Below are 24,981 nucleotides of genomic sequence, written 5' to 3' on the forward strand. Positions count from 1 at the left end.
CATGGCGTCCAGCTTGTTTCTTTATTTGGCGCTAAATGGTATGTTTTTAGTCTGATTCATTTAAAATCACAATTAACAAACGGATTTTTCCCGAGAAAAAGAGTATTGCTGTGATTTTTTTTTGGGGGTGAATAGTCCCTTTTAAATTAAATTTAGGAGATATAAAAGTTACATATTCACAAAAAAGTTGGGATATAAGTGATGGAGGGACATCTGGCACGTGAAGATATTTTGAAAATTCTAAATTATTATATTGTAACATGGCTTGGTAAGCCATTTCAATAGTTTTGGATTAGTCATGATACATTTCGTGGTCTCTTTATTGTAACTAGAACTTAGTCTAATTGATGTTGAAAACTGTTAGAGAGTCACTTATAAAGTTAGTTACCGGATTGTGTTCTCTTCAAGATCTTTATCTCTGCAATAGAGAACCGAGAAGGTAGTGGTGAAGTAAGATAGCGTAGAATGGAGGATAAAGAGAAATCGATGTAATCAATCGAATACAAAAAGAATGAATAAAATAGACTTTTGTATTTACATCCGATTATCTCTTGACTGTGCGGATTTAAGAAGCTTATGTATTGTATTGGAAGCCTCTGTTATTTGCTGTTGGTTCAACGATTCAAATTTATTAATATTTTCATCAGTGAGATCAGAATTTCTTTGTCAAGTATAATTGGTTATACAATGAGTTATGTTTGATTTCTTGAGATTTGTTTGGAGATATCAGTGCATAGAATTTTGATTGGCTCATTCATCATTTTGCTGCGTTCTCTAGCATCATATTGGTATCAGAGCGAGAAGATCTGGTGACTAAGGTGTGTTCTATGGAGTTGAAGAGCCTAAAAAGGTCTTGATGACATGATGTTTGGAGAGTTGGAATCTAGTCTGAGATGCTAAGTGCTTGGTGTCCTTTGATGCGACATAGGAGTAGACGCATCCTTCTATGTGTTCCAAAGTGGTGGCATTGGGCTTGAGGGATCTTAGATTGGGTTTCTTGGTGAGAAGAGATGGCTTTGACGAGGAGTGAAAGAGAAATAATTAAGGCATTGAAGGAGTACTTGTACAGGGATAAAAAGGAGAGAGAAGAAAGAGAAAGAAAGAAGAAGGAAGAAGAAGCAAGCAATAAAGAAATAGAATGGATGAGACAAGAGGAGTTGAGAAGCCTAAGAAGGGTTTTGGAAGAACAAGAAAAAAAAATTACAAGAATCTTAGAGAAGAGTTAGATAAGAGTATTGCAAAGTGGAAGAGGATAGCGTTGCTTTTGGAGCAAGCAGTAGATGAAGATGAAGTTGTTGATGAAGACAAGGATCAAGAAGTGGTACACATTCCATTAGAAGGGCACGGACAACAGGAGGTTGTTGTTGAACCTTGTGAGGAAAAGGTTCTTGCAGATGAAGGAGAGTTGGTGACAGGTATGGTTGAAGAAATTATTTTGCCTGGATGATGGAGATGTTGACACAAATGATCAGGAAGGAAAAGATGTAGCACAAAGATCAGATGCTGAAGAGAAGACTATTGATGACAGGGATGAAGTATTTGTTGATAAATGTGATACTCTAGAGATTTACAAACAGGGAGAAGATCATATTGTGGATCCAGTTGATTGGTATGCAGGTGATATGAGGCTGACTAAGGTATTTTTTCCAGGATTCAAAGAAGGTAGCACTACACTTGCCAAGAATGATATTTACCATGAAGATTGGAATCAACATGTTATGGTGAGTGGCATTAATTCAGTCATTCTTATGGTAACATTATGGCCTTCATACAATTGAAAAATCCAAAAGAAGGTCACAGCAATTCAACGAGACTTGAATTTTTCTGTCCTCGAGAGTATGATGCAGGGGCATCTGATACGTGAAGATATTTTGAAAATTCTAGATTATTATATTGTAACATGGCTTGGTAAGCCATTTCAATAGTTTTGGATTAGTCATGATACATTTCATGGTCTCTTTATTGTAACTAGAACTTAATCTAATTGATGTTGAAAACTGTTAGAGAGTCAGTTGTAAAGTTAGTTATCGGATTGTGTTCTCTTCAAGATCTTTATCTCTGCAATAGAGAACCGAGAAGGTAGTGGTGAAGTAAGATAGCATAGAATGGAGGATAAAGAGAAATCGATGTAATCAATCGAATACAAAAAAAATGAATAAAATAGACTTTTGTATTTACATCCGATTATCCCTTGACTATGCGGATTTAAGAAGGTTATGTATTGTATTGGAAGCCTCTGTTATTTGCTGTTGGTTCAATGATTCAAATTTATTAATATTTTCATTAGTGAGATCATGAATTTCTTTGTCAAGTATAATTGGTTATACAATGAGTTATGTTTGATTTCTTGAGATTTGTTTGGAGATATCAGTGCATAGAATTTTGATTGGCTCATTCATCATTTTGCTGCGTTCTCCGCATTAATAAGATAATTCTGCGAGAGTCCATTTGGCATCAGATTGGAAATCAAAAACTATTTATCAAAAAACAACCCCTTAGGTGGCCAAAGCAATGCCAACTAAGGGAGGAGGGTCTTGTCTAATCCACGAGGTTTATCATCTTTTTCTTCTCCCTCCACCCTAGGAGGTGAAATGGCGAGATCCAAACAAGCATGAGAGATAAACAAGAGCTAATATCTATTATTACAAGAGTGAGTGAATATGGGATGATTATAGCAGTCCACCCATCCTTATAGCTAAAATTTATTTTCATATTGAATGATATTATTATGTGCTAGTCACTCCATTATTAGTTCATGCCATAGGCAGGTAACTATAGCATCGAGTGGATGTCACTTTTTTTTGATTTAGTGAGCCAATCAAGAATAGAATTTTGTGGCAGAACTTTTTTTATATAATTTTTTTATTTGGAACATTCAATTATTTATCGTTTCATTTTTTTATTTTCTTTTAGTTCTATGCTCCTTGAATGAACAGTTGGTGTTTTGGAATGACTATTTATTATTTATTTACTTTTCGTGTTGTGAGAAGTTTTATAGTACATTTTTGGATCTTAGAAATGAGGTGGAGTCCTTTCAAATATGTATGAGAGTATCTTCCCTCGACTTTTGTCCATCGATCTATTTGCATTTATTCTATGTTGTTAGCATGGTTTGAATTTGGAACACACCAATAAATCTTATTGCTTTTCGAAGTAGCTATTGTCAGTAAGTTGATTGAGTACATTTAATTTTTGTTCATAGACAGTAGAGATGGTAGGTTGAATTTTTAATTTTGTGCTTAGAAATTCAACTTTTTCTTTTCCCATTTTTTGCTTGACTCATTATTTCTGTAGACGGCATAGTGAAGATATTTAAACAACAATCTTTGTACACTATGAAATCCCCAAATGAACACTGAAATGACTATAGCTATTACATCAGTTTGATGAGTTACAAATATAGAACTTTGCCATTTTGTAGGGTTGTCGAAGTTTGAGAGAGAATAGAGTGCTTTGTTCTTTCAGGGAAGCATGTTGTGGGCTTGTTTTCTGTTCTATTGTTCTACTACAATTTGTGTTGTGTTATCTGCAATTTATTCCCTATTGTCTTGAACGTTCTTTGTTGGATAAGAAGAATAACAATACCCTTGTTTCTTTAGAATGTGTTTAAATCTTTCAATGTAGTGAGCTCAATTTTTCTATGATTAAATATTTGTGGGTGTTGGTTTTATACTAAATTTTTTTATACATGGCCAGAGATTGATGAGGGGGTTTTAGTGACGGGTAGCTTGAAATGCTATTAGACTATTGATATTTTTCATTGGTAGGATTTGTTAAAATAGGACTGAAAACCAGATTTTTTTGGATTCAAAGGGTTCATGCACCTATTGCATGTCTCATAGTACGAGGTTTTTCTAATTATATTTGACTGCCCTCACATTTTTAAAATTATTTTTTAAGTTTAGGGTTTCAAACTGTAAACGAAGATTACTTGAGGTAAAGGCAACAATTGATGTTCCTTTTATGACAATGGTAGGTCTATTCACTAGGGAAGATCACACAGACAATTTTCTTGTTCAAAAATATCTACTTTATTTCTTGGTTGGATGGAGCCCTATAAGGTCTTTTTATTGCATTATGAAAATCATTGTTTTAAATTTTGGTCGGATTCAATACCACATGTAGTAATTTTTTGGGTTTGAAGGAACCCTAAAGTTCTTGTTTTTCCTTCTTTTTAGAGGGAAATAATTATCTTTTATTTCGATCAAAGTTTGCAGACAGGTTTTCTTATTTGTTTGCAATTGAGTTTGGAAGTCTTAAGGGCGAGATGCATTTTGGTTGGGTTGGAATGAATAGGGTTTGTGTTTGTTATTTTTTGTGGCTATATTTTTAGGATTTAGTATATTTATTGGGAGGCTGGGTAGCTAGCACAGTATATGTCAGTGTGTAATCAAATACCTTTTGGGACCTATCAAACATATTTGTAAACCACTATAACTCTACCCCCATAAGCTACTCCCCTTCGTTCTTGCACGGATGAATCTGGCAGAATTGATCCTGTGATCATCATCCTTGTTCTAAGTTTTTGGTTGGTGTGCCCCTCTTCTCTGGCACTAAGGTGCAGTGTGAAATATGAGCACCATGTTCTAGGTAAATTATTTGATTATGCTCCTTTTCAATAAATTTTAAAGCAGATTTATCTTATTTTAAATTATAGGATCAAAGATTAAAATGTCATTTTTGAAAGACTAGAGTAAAGGCTAGTTTTATTGCCCTTGTCAACTCAGTGACAACTCTTGTCCAATCCATGTTTTTTTTGGCTCGAACCCCATAAATTTTTTGTAATTTATATGAGTGGTTTTTGAAGCCTTGAACAAGATCATGTGTGCTAAGTGATTATGTTGGCTGAATGAGAAGTAACTCTTTTGTTGAATAGTGAGCTTCATTTGTTGTGTTTTACTTAAATGTCATCATTGCATTTGTATTATTAAAGAAAATCTATGGTTTATTATTGATTTTTAAGAAGTATTTTTATTTGAATACAAGTATTAGTTTTTAATTGTTTGCATTGCAACAATTTTTATTGTTTTGAGGAAATGAGCTTGGGATAATTTAATCTTTCATTACAAATCTCTGAATGAAATTCCTTACAACAATGTTATCGATGAAAAGTAGGTGTGCTTGAATTTATTTATTGCAAGTTATAATATATTTGTAGTTATTTGTTATGAGTTAAACTGTGATAGAAAGGTGAAACCAAGTCTTTTGTGTAATGATGTAAAATTTAAAAGCTAAATCACCCTACTATTTAATTTTTATTTCACGCATGCAAGAATTTTTGCTATGTATTGTTTGGAATTTGTACAATTGGTTTTTGAAGCTTTGGGCAAGATTGTGGGTGATATGTGATTTATATTACTTGAATGCAAACACCATATTTGAAGTGTAAGTCTTATATAATATTTTTATTTAATGTTTCATTTAAAGAAGATTCAAGGATTTTTCATCTTTTTTTAATAAGTCCTTTTAATTGGAATGTGTGCTTTTTTTATTGGTGTATTTTTTAATTTGATTTTTAATCAAAATTCTCTAGAAATGAGTTTCTATAAAGAAATGCTATAAGCAAAAACTAGTTGAAAATATATTAATCTTAATTTTTTTAAAAAAATTCTTGTTGTTGTTTATTAGATTATTATGAAATTAATGTAAAGGTGAAAACTGCTTCTTTTGTGTGCCATGTTACAACTCAAGTATTTATTGTTTAGAGGATTTGAATTGATTTGAATATTTCTAGATTGATTGGCTAAACCTTTCTATCAATGTTTAACATTGCACTTCGATCCATCACTATGATATATAGAGTGGAAATATCTAAAATTGCATATGCCAGCACTAACAGTTGTTATTAGTAACCATTACATGTTTATTTGTTTATAACTCTGAAAGAAAATATGTTTTCATTTCCAATTATTGTATACCTTTATTATTGTACAAAATCATTGTTCCGTTTTTGATGTAGTCTATTTTTTTAATATCATAGTACAAAAAACTAATAGCAGAACAATCTAGCTCAATTATGAGTCAGAAATTGTGAGTTTTACTACTAATTTAAATATAGTATAATTACAGAAGAATTATTGAAAATGTAAGTGGAAATTAATTTTTGAGTAGTGGTTTTTTTAAAATGTTAAATATGCAGATGTCATGAAATCATAGACCAATAAGAATATCAAACATCCTAGTAGTGTACTATTTGGAACACACACACACACACACACACACACACACACAAGTAGTTGTTGGGACATTATATTATTCTATTTAAAAAGTCATAGAAGCCAACAATGCAAAGAAGCTTGTCAGTTGGACTTTTTGATGTGCCTTATATTGTTCTACATTAGTGTTATGTGTTGTTTACATTAAATATTAAACATGTAATTAAAAACTTACAAAAAAATTATGATTACGAGTCTCAAATGAGCAAATTGAACATTCCATGTACACCTAGCTTGTCTACTAATTGAAATGGTGATTGGAAATTATATGTGTTGATATTGTTTGACATTTGATTGGGGAACAATAACATTAATGCCTATTTTGAAATATTTAACTATCTAAAATAGATTGGATACTTCAATTCCCTATCCAATTTTGAAGTCAACTCTGGCAAATTGTGGGTACTGACAATGTGTGATCACATATATATTCCAAGTCTAGGTGGTGATTGGGACTGTCCCTTGATTAGCACAATTGAATCAACACATTTGGAAAATGTATTTTTTATAGAATGCCCAAATGTTGAGAAATCATTGCACATTGCTCTTGGCAAATACTTTTTGGAAAATAAATATGGAACAATACATTATTCAAACATTGTGTAATGTCCTGTTTGGAATGTACCTCAAAACACTCTTAGTTTCCACTTTAGGGTCTTGTGAATGACTTAAAATATTCATTTTATACTTGGAAATATATAGAATTTGTAATTATCTTCAAGAAATTATAATCTTTTGAATTATATATATATATATATATATATATATATATATATATATATATATATATATATATATATATATATATATATATATATATATATATATATATATATATATATATATATATATATATATAATTGAGATAATAGCTTGGTATATAAAATAAGATATATTTGGAATTAGAAAAATTTCCTAATATATCAATTTATAAACTTATTATCAATTCCCTCTTAACCTACAGGCCCCCCTTATTATATTGACCCTTACTACCGATGTTTGTTAACACTCCATTTGTGTGTTCCTCCAAACCAATGTTATGTATGATGTTCCATGGATTTGATTTTTATATTGATATCAATGTGAAGTGCCTTTAAATTATTGTAATTTATATATCGACGAAGTTTATTATGACTTGTGAACATATTTGGCATTAACTGTGGTGGAACCCAATGAGAGCATCCATACAGCTTCAACGGTGACTCCCCTTTAAGTGATTTGATGTATGTTATTCTCCGCTGATTCCATGCTTTCTACTTTTAATGTGATTCCATGGTGTATATCCTCCCTTGCGCTTTCATGTCATTTGATGTGTCATATTCTCTACTTTTATACATGTTGCTCAAAGAGTGGTCAATAGTCACGTCCTTTGAATACTCATTAATCAATTTATTTTAGTTATGTTATTATATATATATATATATATATATATATATATAAAATCTCATATATGTATTGCAATTATTATTATATCATATTTAAATATATTAGACTATTTACTTTTATATTTATATTCAAAATGTGATAATATTCAAATATATTATTATCTTATTAGTTTATGATGTAATTATAACATGTATTTATTCTTATATCTTGATATTATTATTTATTTATTATTAAATTATAGGTCAAAATAGGGATATCATAGTCCTCCCCTCTCAAATTTTCTTGTCCTTAAGCAAAATCATTCATACACAAGTTTCTTGGTAGACATGAAACATATTTTCATACAAAGGTCTAAAAAATCTAGGAAATATACATTTTTAATGAGTGGAAACATGAAGAAGACATGAAGTATACATGATGTAGACAGACGAAAACATGAAGCAAACACAATGCAGACACATCATATGTTCTTTATTGATTCTTTATAATGTGTTTCTCATAATGAAGTAAAGGAAAATGATTTACAAAATATACTTCCCTAGTGCATTTAATTGATCATGAATCCTGCAATAACAAGTAATCATTAGCATGCACATTAGTTCTAAACCAATACACTACCCAGCCCAAGAGCAAAAATTTGGCCCCCTTGGCATGGAAGACATGAGTCATCCAATGAGTTGGCCTACTTGGTAGATTCTTAACTGAATTAAGTTGACATGATGCCAATTTTTTCTTAACTTGACCAATTTAAGCCCAAGAGAGAAACTTTGGCCCCCTTGGCCCTGATGGAAATGTCAAGGTGGTCTACTTAGATGTCCATCTTAAAATTCTTTTCCCAATCTAAGCCTAAGAGCAAAACTTTGGCACTCTTGACCTTGACAGCAACACTTTGGCATCCATCAAGGTGGTCTACTTAGATGAAAATTCTTAGATATCCCACCTAAGCCCAAGAGCAAAACTTTAGCTCTCTTGGCCTTGATGGCAACACTTGGCATCCATCATGGTGGTCTACTTAGGAGGTAATTTGATTCACTAATTATTATAATTCCTTCTATTACATATATATGTATTCCACTAAAATTGCAGCTCATCTAGTTCTTGTCAGTCCTTCGCATCTTCCCTTTTTCTTCCTCGTCAAGTGTTGCACCAATTTTTGAACTTGGCTTCTCTTTTAGCATATGTGTCCTAGTTCCCAAATTTCCTTGCAATGAAAGCATACATTTTTTCTTTTTAGTTCATCATGATAGCTTTTTAGCTCTCTTCTGCATTTATGGCCACATTCCCATGGTTCCTTACAATGGTAACATAACTCATTTTTTTGGAATTCCTTGGAGTGATTTCTTTCTTTTTCATAATGTCTAGAATGTGTGCTCGATGCATGGTTCTTGGACCTATCCTTTATCAGTTGTGTATCAAATTTTAATGCCTTTTGGATTGCATCTTCTACTTTTTTTGGTTCATGTGCTCCCACTGCACTCTTGATTGATTCCTTCAATCCATCTATAAATAAATAGGTGAGTCTCTTTTGTAATATTTCAGGTACCATGGCTAATAACTTTTCAAATTCCCTATCAAATTCCATCACTGACCCTTCTTGTCTAAGTTGGCTTAATCTTTTGAAGTACCATTCTGTGTCTATTTGATCAAATCGCTTTATGAGTTTTTGGGTGAATCATCATAACTCTTAATTTGTATATGTCCCTAGTTGTTAAGGCCATGTTGCCACCAATCTTGTGCTATTCCTCTTAAATGGAGGACAACAAATTTTGGGAGACTCACTTTATTTATCTCCTCTCTCAATCCTTTATCTTGGTTTATTTGTCTCTTTCTATTAGATAGTGACTTCATATGAGCATCACAATAGTCTTTAAATGGTATCTCCCTTCTAAGTTTAGGATCAATTATAGAGTACTCATTTATAATTTCATTTATATTATTTACTTCATCTAATCTATCCTCCTCTTCTTGTTCTTCTCTAGGTAGGAAGGGGGGTCTCATGGGTCTACATTCTAATTCTGGTGTATGCAACTGATTATTATTATCATCTTTAGATTGGTGAGAATTTGTATCTCTCCCATTTTTGTTATGAAGGGCTTCTAAGAGGAGTTAGTTCGTTTCACTTTGCTCAGTTATAGCTTGAGCATTTTTTTCAGTTTGTTCCATGAGTGTTTGAGTAGTTTAGTTTGTTTGTTCCATAAAAGCTTTTAATTCATTGCTTATTTGGTTGTTCATGTTGGTGGACTATTTCCTTCCTTCCCTTTCTAACACTCTTTGATCTCTTTGGTGTTTTTGCATTAATTGTACTTTCCACAAGCTGGCAAGAAAGATGCTCTGATGCCACTTGTAATGTCCCATTTGGAATGTACCTCAAAATGCTCTTAGTTTCCACTTTATGGTCTTGTGAATGACTTCAAATATTCATTTTATAGTTGGAAACATATGGAATTTGTAATTATCTTCAAGAAATTCCAATCTTTTGAATAATAAATGTATATATATGCATCTATATAATTGAGATAATAGCTTGGTATATAAAATAAGATATATTTGGAATTAGAAAACTTTCCTAATATATCAATTTATAAACATATTATCATATCCCTCTTAACCTATAGGTCTCCTTTATTATATTGACCCTTATTACCGATGTTTGTTAACACTCCATTTGCGTGTTCCTCCAAACCGATGTTATGTATAATGTCCTGCATATTTGGTTTTTATATTGATATCGATGTGAAGTGCCTTTAAATTATTGTAATTTATGTATCAACAAAGTTTATTATGCCTCATGAATATGTTTGGCATTAACTGCAGGGATAACTTTAAGGAACCCCTCCCCCTCCCAAAATTTATAAAATTGTGGCGAATCACATGTCATTTGGGTGAAAAAAAAATTAATAGTGTTGGCGAATTATGCGTCAATGGATGGATATTTGGTGGCAATTTTTTTAATAGTTTAGACATTTTTTATAAAATAATGGTGATTATAATTTTTGTTTTTAATAAAATTATTAATATTGATGGCGAATTATGTTTTGAAATATGGATATTGGTTGGCGAACATTTTAATAACCGATACCTTTTTTATAAAAAGGTGGCAAAATTATTTTCCAAGTAATTGAATTAATTTATTTGTTATGGCGAATGGTTTTTAGAAAGTTATAGTTGGTATGGCTATTTTCAAAAGATGGGAAATAAGTAGCCTAACCTAACATACCAACTTACATAAATTATTGGCCACTACCACTGTAATTATGTTAAATGTATTATTTAAGAACTCAGACCGTCTGATGATCCAAGATCAATGGCTGAGGTTTAATTTTGGCCAACATTTCTTGAAGGAAGAAGAATTGTTAAGGTAGTCACCGGAATGTTGACATGTATCAAGGTAAGTTGTATGCGGAGTACAGTGCACCTGAAAAGAATTAAATGCCATGTTAGTGATAGCGACATTCTCTCGCTAGTACGCTACCAAACATCTAGAATGAAGCCTTGACCTTGTTCAAGTGTCCAGAATGGTGACACGTTTCTGTCCAGCGTGTATCACTTAAGTTGCAGGAGATAGTATATTGATGTCTTGTCACTGTTAATTACAATTTACAATTGGCCTTTTCCATCGACGAAGCGGCTTCACATGCATTACAGGACATGCCACAGTCCACTAGCAGTAGTACTATTACTATTAGTCTTAATTACAATTGGCCTTTTTCATCAGTTAAGTGGCTTCACATGCATTACAGGACAATGGACGATATTAGTGTTTAATTACAATTGGCCTTTTCGGCATGTACTTGCAATTATGTTCAAAATTTGAGAATATTTGCTAATTTAATGTAATTGAATTGGCAGTCGGACAAAAACAAACAAATAATCCCTAGCACCCTGCCCTCCAAGCTTATTTATAGGTGATTGAACTACTTCTTTCATCATTGCTCGTCTTATTTTTGGTAGTCGATAGGTCTGGTTTGTTAATTGTTTGTTAATTGTTTGGTGTTAGTTTGAACTTTGCAGTAAAGATGGACAACCCTATTCGCCTGAGATGCAATTTGGAAGAGGAGCAGAAGGCCTTTCTAGGTCGCATTCCTGAGGAAAACCTCTTGTCAATTTGCAATGAGGTTGTTCCATGCTCTGGTGTGAAGTTTGTTATTGTTGCTATCAAAATGGTTCTGGGGCGTGAGTTTTTGAAGAATGAAAATCAGTATCGTGTCAACAATGACATTACTTCACAATTTCTAGCCTCTCTGCTTGACCTCGAAGAACCAAGGGCCAAAATTCTGCTGCTCGTGAGGAAGATTTTTAAAGTAGTATATTTGGGCGATGACATTGAAATTGTCGCTCATGTAGTTTTAGGAGTGTGGATCCCTTGGGCGGGTGAAGTCCACAAGCTTCTGGAACCTGGCCAAAATGTGGTCCTACAACCATTTTTACTGGGCTTGACTGCTGCAAGCACCATAGGAAATGCACAAGAATTGGGTTGAATTTTCTTCGAAAATGGTTTTTTCTAGATGAAGTGGAAGATGGCAACAACTGGCTACAAGAATTCACAACCATGGTCAATTTTGGTTGTTTCTACAATGAATAGTACAGTAGTTCTAGAGTCTAGGGTTTTCCCCCGACTTTGTAAATTTGTAAATTTCAAGAAATATCAATGAAATTTCTTGAGTTTCAGTTCCATATAAAATTGTATTTCATTGTTTTAACTTCTTATGCTTACTTATGCAACATTGCAATATTTTACATTTTTTAATTTTCTATTGAATTGTTTATAAAATCCTATGTGAATATAAAATATTATTAGTTCCTGCCTTTGGCAGGAAACTAATGGAATCACCTAGTTCCATATTAGTTCTATAATCTAAAAATTTCATTGATATACCAATGTTTGCAAAAGGTTTATTAATTTGCATTTTTTTGAAATTGAAAAATACAAATTTTTTAAAACTTTATTGGTTCATGATGAAAAAGGCAATGAAAAAATTCAATTTTCTTCATAAAAAATACAACTATTTTCTTCAACACCTCTATTAATGCAAGCATTAATTGCAACCTTATATTTTCTTGTGACAAGTAGATTAGTTTAAATTAGAATTTAATTATTTTTTATTTTTACATATCTAAACCAATGCTTTTAATAAATTTTCTTTTATTTTTTATTTATACATATAATTTTATTAGATTATACATTTATTTAACATATATAATTTTTACTATATTAATATTTTTAATTTATACTTTAAAATACATAATATTAATTTTGTATCAATTTTAATAAAGTTCAAATTATTTAGCTTGGTATATTATCAACTTTATTTATTATAAGTGTGTTTGGTTTTTTAAAGCATAAATGTTATTTTAAAATTAATTTATGTTTTTTTTTAATCCATTATATTTAACCTTAAGAATATTGTCTAGCTTCTACAATTGGATAAATTTATCACTTGAACAAGATATATCAAACAACTTAATAATTGAAATTAATCAATTTAACTCTTTAAAAAAAAAATTATACAATTTTATCTATATCTCATGTATAATTAGTTGATAAATATCTTTGGTATGATAAATATTCTTTAGGATGTCATCTAATTTTAATTTAGCATGATACTATAATGTTTATTTATATATTCTTTTACTATTTTAATTAATATACATCATTGCAGTTATATAATTTAACAAGTGCCACGTCGTGGCATGCACTTGCCTAATAGTTATTAGACTAATTAGAAATTAGGATTTAAATTTTTTAAAAAAAGTTATTATACAAAAATTAGAAAAATAGAATTAGTATGGAGTTAAGTTATAGTTTTTATACTAATTAAAAATTATAATTTAAATAATAAATTTAACACTTTTACTAAAATATTATGTCTTTATAGTAAATTGAAAAAAATTCTAAATTTGCATTACATTTATGAAGGGTATACAAAAATTCTAATATTGGTTAAAATAAAGACAAGAATTTACTAATTTTAACTTCAATTAAAATAAATTCTAATTAGGTACAAAATAATTTAAATATTTTATTAGAATATATATAATTATACAAATATACATTTAAAATAGTTTACTAAATTATTTAATTTTAATTTTTACTAACCAAGTTAGTGAAGAAGGTTCTAACCAATCCTTCTCTAGATTTAAAACTGTATAATTTATAGATTATTGCATATCAAAATGTTATCAGAATCACATAGCTTAGGATTAACCCAATAAACTCTTTTTTCTTGAATTATTAATTTTTTTAATAATATAATTATTTCTTATTCAATTTACAAATTGTGATATTGAAATCTATGTAAAAGAAAATTTATGTCAAAAAGTATGCTAGAATCTAGCTGAAAATAAATGAACATGGAGGTAGCCTCCGAGAAAAGGGGTCTTATAACACTAAATAAAAAGAACCAACTATCATTTAGATAAATAGTATAGATAATATATGAGAATAATAAATTTATATAAAAACTTTAGAAATATTTGATAAAAAGAAAAATAGTTCATTTTCATTGGTTGGTTGATTCTAAACTAATTCACTTATTGTGCAAACTGAATGCAATAGTACTAGCCTACCGGCAAGTACAATAATATACTAACTATACTCGTAATTTAATGGGAGTGGGACCCATGACCCATGGGGCCACCACACCATTCACCGGTGCTGTTGAATGTTTATAGATCAACGACCGAAGTTGAGTTTCGGGATGAAAGGAAAAAGAAACCCTGTCATTTCAAACACATCCCGAAAACATGACACGTGTCACTAAACTCCTCGGTCAACCAACAAATAACAATGTAGTTTCAATTTGGTGATGACGTGACACTGACATGTCTGACTCGTGATGTGAGTCATCCTGACACTTGAATACCTTATTTAATGGGAGTGGGACCCACGACCCACGAGGCCACCACACCATTTACCGATGCTGTTGGATGTTTATAGATCAACGATCGAAGTTGAGTTTTAGGATGAAAGGAAAAAGAAACCCTATCATTTCAAAGGCGTCCCAAAAACATGACACGTGTCACTACTCAGTTAACAAATTGACATAATCACATTCCACTTGCAGTTAATAGTGATGTTATGAATGACATTAATACATTATGACGGGTTAGGTAACACTAGTGGTCCATGATTCCACTCACATTTATACTGAAAGTGTACTGTGTGACAAGTGTGACGACTATAGACTATAGAGTACAGATTGTACAATTTTGGTGCATTAAGTTTCTTTAATTTTGCAGTTATACATTGTCTGTAGATTTAGAAATTAGAAAGGGGTTACAAATTACAATTTACAAAGTTACAGTGCAACAAAGTTACGGATTCTTAATTTCTGGGTTGAGGATTGTGGTTCGAGAAAAGCAACAAACTATAGTCTCTAGACTCTTAGCTCTCTGCAAAAATCAAAACTAAGGGCAACATGAATGTGAACGGGTAAGTGTAACTACTAAAATCCTGAAAAATTACGTCCCACATTTTAAATTTTACAACTTTACTATTTATATTATATAAAAAAATTTAGTCTGTAAGGTTTTAATTTTGAATCACCCCTATAGGCTTGTAGCTGTGTTTAAATATTTACCACGATGGGAAAAAAAAATACCAAGAATAACATGGGAAAATTAATAGAATTCCATAATATGCTTAAAACACCAAGTTTCAATGATTTATTCCATGATATACATGATCTTGTTATTCATGGAAATAAGGGTATAATGGAGATAAGATTTGCACTTGAAAACAAGTGGAACAATCCAAATAAGGCTTCAAAATTTTGTTAATTTAACCCTAGTGTAAATGCAACTGCAAATAAAATTGCACCATGGTTAGCTGGGTTGGCACACATGGCGTTACCTCAAGTATTCCCTTGCCCAAAAATTGTTATGCTCTATGTCGAAAATTATGATGAAAATAGAAAAGCAATTGTGAATAAAATTACTCAAGAGGAAATTTTGTCCATAACTGAGAGTGAATTTGCTAGTCTATTGAACCTAGGGTTTCAACAACAATAGTCAAATGTACATATTGACTTGGGAAAGCTGGCAAATGATTATGAAAAATTAGATGCAGAACAGAGAGATTCTTATATTAGAGGAATAACAAGCGGTTGTAGGTTGAGTCCAAATCACATGCCTCCTTATGATTTTGAATTTTTTGTGCCATGGGCACATGACAGTATTTCCTTGCTAGCATTTTGTTTGGGATTGGATAGTAACAAACAAGTGCATGCCAACATTCTTGAAATGCTTTATTATATTCATTTTAAAAAAGAACCAGTAAGATATCATTTTATTGAGCACATTGTTCGTTGCATGCAAGATCAATTACTAATGATTCAAAGAGGTTCAGAGAAGACATTTAGATTCACAACCTACTTGTGCTATCTTCTCCTAGCAAAGCATCGTGCATTATTTGAGGCAAACAAGCTTTGCAGTCAGATTGAAGGCCAAAATCCAATATATGAGTGGACACCTCAGATAAGGATGATTGATAACAGAAGGAACTACAACAATTTTGTAGACTTCTTTTTGGCACCAATGTACCATAAAATTATAGGCACTCCAATGCCTAGATTGCCTATTACTTGTAGAAATTGCATTCAACTCGAAAGTGAACTACAGTTGGCTGAATGGTACTTAATGGAAGAGTACATTGTGTTAAGGTTTTATGGTTCATGGGTAGAACCCTAAAAACTTCCAATACATGTAACAGAGAGGGTATTTGCATTGGAATATGTATGATAAATGGAGAGCACAGATGTACTCTTTCATGGTCAACAAAAGAAAATAATATTAGCCTCCTTTCCATTCTCCTTTGGAGGGTTCGCATTTGAGAGAAGAGGATTCAAAGTGGCAAAAGCCTTTTTTTCAATTTTTTGATTTGATGTTGATATTCACAAGTAGTATGATCCACTGAACATAATTGGAGCAAGGCTTAAGGGCATTGGGACTTCTGCAAGCAAATATCAACATGAAAGTATGCCTTTTATTGAAAATTTTAAAAACATGGACTCCTTGGAGGAGTTCAAAAAATAGATGGAGAAATATGCTGCTGAAAATAATATGTCAATACAGGAATTGTCATCACAAATAATGGCATTGCACAAACATAAAGGAAAAGTGCAGGGCATGACATCATCCAATTTCTACAAGAAAGCTGATAAACCATCTACAAAACCTATTCCAAAAGAGCTAATCAATGATTGTATAGATGCTGGATGGATTTGAAGCAAAATTTCTCAATTTTGGGAAATGAGGAAGAATCTCGGTGAGCCAAAGACCTCTTTAGATCGTGATGAGGCTGAAGAGGATAGAATATTTGACGAATTGTGGAATAAGGAGCATCCAACTGAAGCACATCACAGTGATACTGATGATGATTACGATGACCATGATTCTTTGAATCCCTCATCCAGTACACAAATTCAGAGAGGAGTTGATGCATCCACCAAACTTCTATATAGCAAAGGGGCAAAAATTGTAGAAAAAATGGGCTACCAAGGTTTTGGTGGTCTGGGTCCCAGTGGAGAAGGGGTTTGGTTACCACCTCAACCACCAGCTGTAGCACCAAAACATGGTCAGAAACCAGGCCTTGGGCATGGAGATCAATCATCAACTCAGTCAATTCCATCCACATTGGATTCATCTTAGTTAATTAAATTTGTTCTTGCTACATTTACAGTTCCACTTCCAAGTACTCAGATTCAATTTGGATCAACTGTCACTCCCACAGCTGTAGATATCATGGGTACAACTACAACTAGTGGTCCAAAAAGGACATTGTATATAGATGCAAAAAAAATTGGTCCCAAAGATCAAGAAAGTGTAAAGAAGCAGAAGGTTATGACAAGTATTAGTAATACTACTAGTACAACAATGCCAATGGTGACTGTGAGTCCAACAATTTCCCATCCTTTAGGAAAAAACCCTCAAAATAGTCCACAAACCCCACTAATGGGTCTAGGTGTTGGTTAACCTCATGGTATTGGTTGAAGCTCGTACATCAAAGAAAGTGCTACTGCTATTTCACCATTCAAACATTCAATTGTCTCACAAAATCTTGATTTTTGTTACAATGAATTTGTAACTGACTATGAAAAATCAAAAAACAAGAATAGACAAAATAGTAAGACAATGAAGATGGAAGCAATTACTGCAGCTCGTGATGCAAAACCTGCAACCAACAGGCTATTTCCCACATATGACCTAGATAAAGATATGATGGAATTCATGGTTGTTATGCCCCCAGCTAGAGATAAAAATCCACCAGAGAGTCAGTTAGATCCATCTGAATTTCAAGTTAGCACCATCCAAATGGACTTATCCAAAATTAAAAATGTGGACAAGATAAATGTGTCCAAAATGACCAACCAAGTGGTCTATAGTTCAGTGATGAAGTTGGAGAGAGAGAAAGGAAAGCTTTAGGGCACAATAGATAAGTTAAAGGCAGACCTGGAAAATGTAAAGGCAAGTGAGAAAGCAAAAGTAAATAGATGCAAAGAATTAGAGAAAAGGATAAAAAATTCATCCTCTAGCTCTAAAGAAGCAACTGAACAACAAGAACAAATGGACGCAGAACTGAAAACTCTGAGGGAAAATTTGGAAAAAATGGGAAAAAAACTCCAGGATGAAAAAGAATCTTCAACAAAGTTATATAGAAACTTGGAGAATGCTGCAAATGTAAACAATAAGTTAAATAAAGAATTGGAAAATGAGAGGGTAAAAACAAAAGAGTGGGAAGAGAAAGCAAAAGGGTGGGAAAATAAAGTAGAGAAAATAAGAAAACATAGTGAACACCAATACTTAGAAATGAAAGAAGACCTAAAGAAGGAAAATGATACTATTAAAAAATATGAAAATGGCTTGAATGACCATGTAAATAATATAGTAAATCAAATAAAAAATTACTTCTGGGGGCAAATAAAGACTTCTGCTGATAGGTTGTGTGATTGGTTCGAACTCTACGAAGCTCTTACAGATGTTTTTGGGAAGTTGAAAGAGCAACTTGAGGAGAACAAAAGTTTTGGTTAGAGACAGAAAACTGCAAAGTGGATTATGGAAGAAATCAACAGCACTGCTAAGAGGCATTTGGCAAGCAAGGGAATTCAGAACCGCATTGGTTCAATAATAAAGGTGACCTCTGTATTTCATATATGTCAAAAACTAATAGAAGCAGAAGAATTTCTTGCTTTATTTGGACCAAAGCTTGCCAAGATGAACAATAAAACAACAAAATTGATATCTCTTGGTTTACCGAGTCTTGGACTTGATTTCTCAACAACGGGTTTCATTGGAAGAGAAGTTTACAAACAAAAGTTGGAGGACCAAATAACCTCTGATTTAGGCAACCTTCCTCAGGAAAAAACTCATGAAGGCATTGCAAAGTGCATCAAAACATTCACAAATTTGCATGCACTAGTGGAATGAACATTGCTTGAAACTCGCTCTTCCAAGTATGGAATGCTGATGAGAATGTAGGTCATTTACCATAACATCAAAAATTTTGCCCTTCCAACCCAAGAATAATGGAGCATACTATAGAAACTTATAGTCTATATGTGAAAGTAATTTCAGTTTCAATCATCTCTATATCTTTACTATATATGAATATCTTTCATATTATCCTACATACTATAGTCTAGACTCTAGAATTGAGTTTAAAGTAACAAGTTTGAACTTTGTTTTTTGAACAGGACCAATGTTGCAGTCTTGCAAATGCTATTGCCTATGCTAAAATTGCTAATTTACTAAACTGGCCTGTCAAATGCAAAAATGTACAACTAAAGTTGTAGAGATGTTTTAGAGTAAACATCTAAAGTTGTAAAGTTGTAGGGATTTTTTTAGTGGCTATTATTCACCAATTGGCTAATATGTCCCGATTGGGCTATATAAATTGGCTAAAAAAAACATCGTATACTAGTTGACTGGTTCCCCTAGATTTTATAAAATACTCATATAGTGGTCAGAATGTTCGCAACTATTATTATGTAATTTCAGTTTGGTAGTCAAGTTCTTCACCCATATTTCTCTTTAATGTTTACTCTTATTCGCCACGAAATTAATTGAGCGTCTCTTTTGACGATCATAATTTGCCAAATTCCCATTTTCCTATGTGAATTTTTCTGTTTATGAGTGACACTATACTCCACAGACAACTTACCTTGATATGTTTCAACATTTCGGTGACTACCTGGACAATTCTTCTTCCTTCAAGAAATGTTGGCTGAAATTAAACCTCAGCCATTGATCTTGGATCATCAGACGGTCTGAGTTCTCAAATAATACATTTAACATAATTACATTTCAAAACATAATTCGCCATCAATATTAATAATTTTATTTAAAAAAAAAATTATGATCGCCATTATTTTATAAAAATTGTCTAAACTATTAAAAAATTTGCCACCAAATATCCATCGATTGATGCATAATTGGCCAACACTATTGATTTTTTTTCACCCAAATGACATGTGATTTGCCACAATTTTATAAATTTTGGGAGCGGGGGGGTTCCTTAAAGTTATTCCTGTTTTAGACTTGTAGATGTCTTACTGATTTAGATTTTGAGACTTCACATTAGACAAATCGACCTGAAGCTGTTGCTGCTCCCTTTTTTCTATGAAAAGGGAATTTAGGGTAATTGGCTTAGAAGAATTGCACCATATTAGCTGAATATTGAAAATGAAAACCATTAATAATTATTAATTGTGGAATTGAATCTATGATTCTATCTAATTTTCATGTTTTCCAATTCAATGTATGTTGAATAAATGAATAAAATAGAAAACAAAATTTCATTCAGGAATTTCAAATTCAAATATGAATCATCATTGATGACATGATATAAACTACACTCTATAGTAATAATACTCTTTGTTCTCAAATTTTAATGATGAAACATAATACATTCTAATTTCTTGCTTTTCTAAAATGAACATTGAATGATAGGATATCATATAGTAGTTAATAAGTTCAAAAAATACCTATTGGTTGCCATTGCTAATTTAGCAAAAATTTCCTAAATTTTCCAATTCATCTCAATGTCATCATCATCATCCAATTCTGGTAGTCCAGTTGCTTCATTGTTCTCTTCATTTTTTTTTGTGTCTTCTTCAACTTCAAGTTCACTCTGACCTCCGCTTCTATGACTCAGACTCCCAATCCCATGGTCATTGCCACTGCCAATTGTACTTGTCCCACTTGGAGTCACTGTAGGAGATTGGTTAATGGTGTTGCCCAGTCCCACCCTTCTTCTTTTGCATCTTTTCTTCCAGATTTCCATTGCTTTTTGAAAAGGAAAAGTATTGATATTATACCTAGATGTGTATACCTTCAAGCATGATTCTAAATTCTTGTCTAGTTTGTTTCTTAGCTTTGATTTTAGGAAGCCCAAAGAACTGAAAACTCTCTCATCCTCCACTGAACCCAATATCATGGTTTGACATAGATCAACAAGCTTGAAGTACTCTAAAATTTCTTCACGCAACAATGTGCTCTATTTTAGTTCTGTCCAAAGACTTGTTGCCGAGCCCTCTTCATGTGGGTTATGCATTAATTGATATTGATGCTTCATGGTCCTTGCAAAGGTGCCTGATTGAAATCTAAGAAGACCCTCATCTAATATTTCGTTGATAGTCACTCCATTGAATTCTATAGATTTGCAAAATTCCTTTATCAAAATCAACAGCCTTCTACGATAATCTTCCTTATTGTTGAAGGACCAATATTGAGGAAACACAATTACCATGGCCTCAAGTAGTTGATCATATGGGAATCATGATATTATTTTAGAGGAAACTCTATAGGCTATGTCCCTTGCAGTAGATGCTATAGACTCAATGATCTTAGTAAACTCTTCCCTTGTAACACTTGTAGCTCGCTTCTTTGGGGCACTGTAGTAAATTGGTATCTGAAATCCCCTTACACAAACACATAAATCTCCATTTTCAATGATCTTTAAATAATTATCAGGATCGTCAAAATCTGTTAGTTTCCACCAGTGATTAAATCTATCATCGGATAAATTTAGGTCAGTACGATAGAGACTATTGAGGGCTCAGCATGACATTTTATGCAACTGAGCATATTCTTCAATATACATGGCTCTTTGCTGGGCTTTTTTCATAATTAACCTCATTTCTTCTAGCATTGGAAGAAGAGATGCCAAAGTCAAAAGTGTCTCTATATTGCTTAACCTCCAAAGTAGGTCGCCACATCTCTAATTTTTTGCATTGTCTCAATTTTTGTACATCAGTCCAATCAAAGATTGATATTTGGAAAATACTCGATGCGCTGGTCCATCCAAAGAGATCCATCTAGTATTAACATCTTTTAGAAGCTTGTTTCCATCGGTAATTCCATCAGCAAAGTGTTGAAATTCCCTAAAACACTTGGGACTTCAAAAAAAATATGCATACAACTCTCTTACTAAATCTTCAACCTTGTTTACTAAAGGAAACTTCTTCACAACTCTAAAAGCAAGATTCATCCTATGGGGCATACAGTGAATGGAAACAACGTATGGTGAACAAGAAGCCTACATCTTTGTTCAAAGACCATTCCTTTGACCTTGCATTACTGAAGCTCCATCCGCTCCAACACAGACCAACTTCTTCGCTATTGTCAATTCAGCCATAGCTCCATATTCAATTAAATTGCTCTTTACTAACTAAAATAAAGTTTCTGCTGTCGCATTGTCTCTCAATTTAGCAACAAATAGTAGATGTGGTTGGCAGACATTATTCTGTATAGTATAAACATGAATGCATACCCATGACGTATTATCTATTGCCATCACTTCGTCTAAGGACAATGAAATAAAGCTTGACTCTTTTATTTTTCTTTGTACATCCTCTATTTCAACCTGCGCAATACAACTTGCCCATTCCCATCCACTATTTATCGACCAATGACTGACATGATAGTTAGGAACTTTTAGAAAGTGTAAAAAACCACTCATTTTTGGATAGTCTGTCATTGGACACCCTTTTCTCAAAATATAGAAAACATTACTTAATTGAACAGCTTTTCCATTTTCTTCTACTTCACTTGCTTTTGCAAAAATAGCATTAACTTCTACTTCACTAGGCTTCGTGTGAAATTTTTGAAACATATAATATTCTTCAGCATTCCTTTTATGTTGACATTGCTCCTTTGTTTTATATCTTACCACTTTTATTTCCTTACCATCTACACTTGAGGTTTCGTAAATCTTACCAACATGTTTCTCTATGGTGTCTAGTTTAAGCTGAAACTGCTTTTCCTTTTTATACTTCCAACTACAAATTGCACATCTTCATTCTATTGGTGGCTCACCTACAATTGGATTGTCCACGGGCTCAATGAATGGATACTTTGCTTCCCAATCAAATTTAAATCTCTTGGCCATCTCCCACTGACAATCGGTTTTTTCTTTCAATTTTCCTCTCCCTTTAGTGTCACTGTTACTGTTAATTGCACCATCATCATCACCGAAGTTGATTGATTCATCCTGATACTGGTTATTTACTAGATATTCTTCTTCAAGGTCATCTTCATTAGAGATATCGGGTTCTGCAGCTCCGTTACCAAATTTATTAGGCTCCCCAATTTGTTGAATGAACTCCTGTGTAGGTTGAGATTGTACAGGCTCCTCTGATGATGTACCTTCCTTACTTTGACCAACACTGTTGTGTCTAACCCACCAAAGTATGAAGATATATTTTTGCATTTCGTTGGCCTCTCTTGGACATCTCCACCTTCATTAGTCCTACTCCTCTTCCTATTTAAATTTGACTGTGACATCTCCATCAAATTAAGGCTGCAATAAAATACTATGGACTCGTAGTCGTAGTCATTCCAGTTCTCTACTGATCGTAATACTATGAAGAAGGCTCCTTCTTTTGGCATGTTTCAATAATGAAACTCATGTCTTAAATAGACAACTACAAATAAACTATTTTCATTTTGGTGAATAGGTCGATCATTACATATGATAAGAACTAATATTTGGTGAAGCCCACGTAATTTCAAGTAATCGAGTGGGTGAATAGGGCGGGAATTTGGGACCCTATTATGTGTGACGCATGGCAAATTGGGTCCTAGGACAAATAAAAATTTCACATAGGAAAATACGAATTTGGCGAATGATGATGGTCGAAAGAGACACTCAATTAATTCTGTGGTGAATAAGAGTAAACATTAAAGAGAAATATGGACGAAGAATCCGACTACCAAACTGAAATTACATAATAATAGTGGCGAACGTTCCAACCACTATATGAGTATTTTATAAAATATGGGGGAACCGGTCAACTAGTATATGGTGTTTTTTTTCGCCAATTTCTATAGCCTGATCGGGACATATTCGCCATTTGGCGACTAATTGCCACTAAAAAAATCCTTGATTAACTATGGTGGAACCCGACGAGAGCCTTTGTATAGCTTTGGCACCGACTCCCCTTTAAGTGATTCGATGTATGTTATTCTCTACTGATTCCATGCTTTCTACTTTTAATGTGATTCCGTGGTGTATATCCTCCCTTGTGCTTTTACGTCATTTGATGTGTCATGTCTTGCCCTCCATGTCTCTACTTTTATACATGTTTCTTGAAGAGTGGTCAATAGTCACATCCTTCAAATACTCTTTAATCAATTTGTTTTAGTTATGTTATTATATATATATATATATATATATATATATATATTGCTATTATTATTCTATGATATTTAAATATATTAGACTATTTACTTTTATATTTATATACCCATATAATGATATCATTTAATTATTGTACCATATGTATTAATAGATAGAATATTATATCAATTAATATATTTATTAATCAATTTATTATCATTAGTTATTAATAGTATTTATATTTAAAATTTGATAATATTTAAATATGTTATTATCTTATTAGTTTATGATATAATTATAACATATATTTATTCTTATATCTTGATATTATTATTTATTCATTATTAAATTATGGGTCAAAATAGGGATATCACACATTGTTTCAAAATTCCTTACCAATTGCATGGACCTTTTTGAAAATGAGGAAATTGTAAATCAACTAGCAAATGGATATGTCCAGAATTACTTTAGACCTGTTGAAGACTTTAATGTATATATTAATGCATATGTAATAGAGATGAGTAATGCACCCATAGGTGGCTTGTTCTCCCTTGAAACTTTAAGCTCTTGTTCTTTTATGACTGTTGTGTATAACTCCCTGAATAATTGCTATCAAAACTAAGTGCAAATTTGTTGTCAATCATGCATTGCATGCTCATCATTCCCTATTTTCTGAGCAAGATGCATTGAGGATTGCAAATATTTGTGACGCAGTGACATTCCTACAAATGCATATGTCTCCTTCTGTTGTTCGACCTAATCAAG

At 32.4% G+C, this 24,981-nt stretch overlaps 1 pseudogene; it reads left to right on the top strand.

Moving 5' to 3' along the window:
• Positions 1-1,138: 1,138 nt before the first annotated feature.
• LOC149559517 (putative cinnamyl alcohol dehydrogenase 1) overlaps positions 1,139-24,981 on the top strand; it is a 136,592-nt pseudogene continuing 112,749 nt past the window's right edge.

The sequence above is a fragment of the Cupressus sempervirens genome, chromosome 5 (assembly GCF_028749045.1).
Source record: "Cupressus sempervirens isolate cs-2001-9-10 chromosome 5, ASM2874904v1, whole genome shotgun sequence".
NCBI lineage: Eukaryota > Viridiplantae > Streptophyta > Pinopsida > Cupressales > Cupressaceae > Cupressus > Cupressus sempervirens.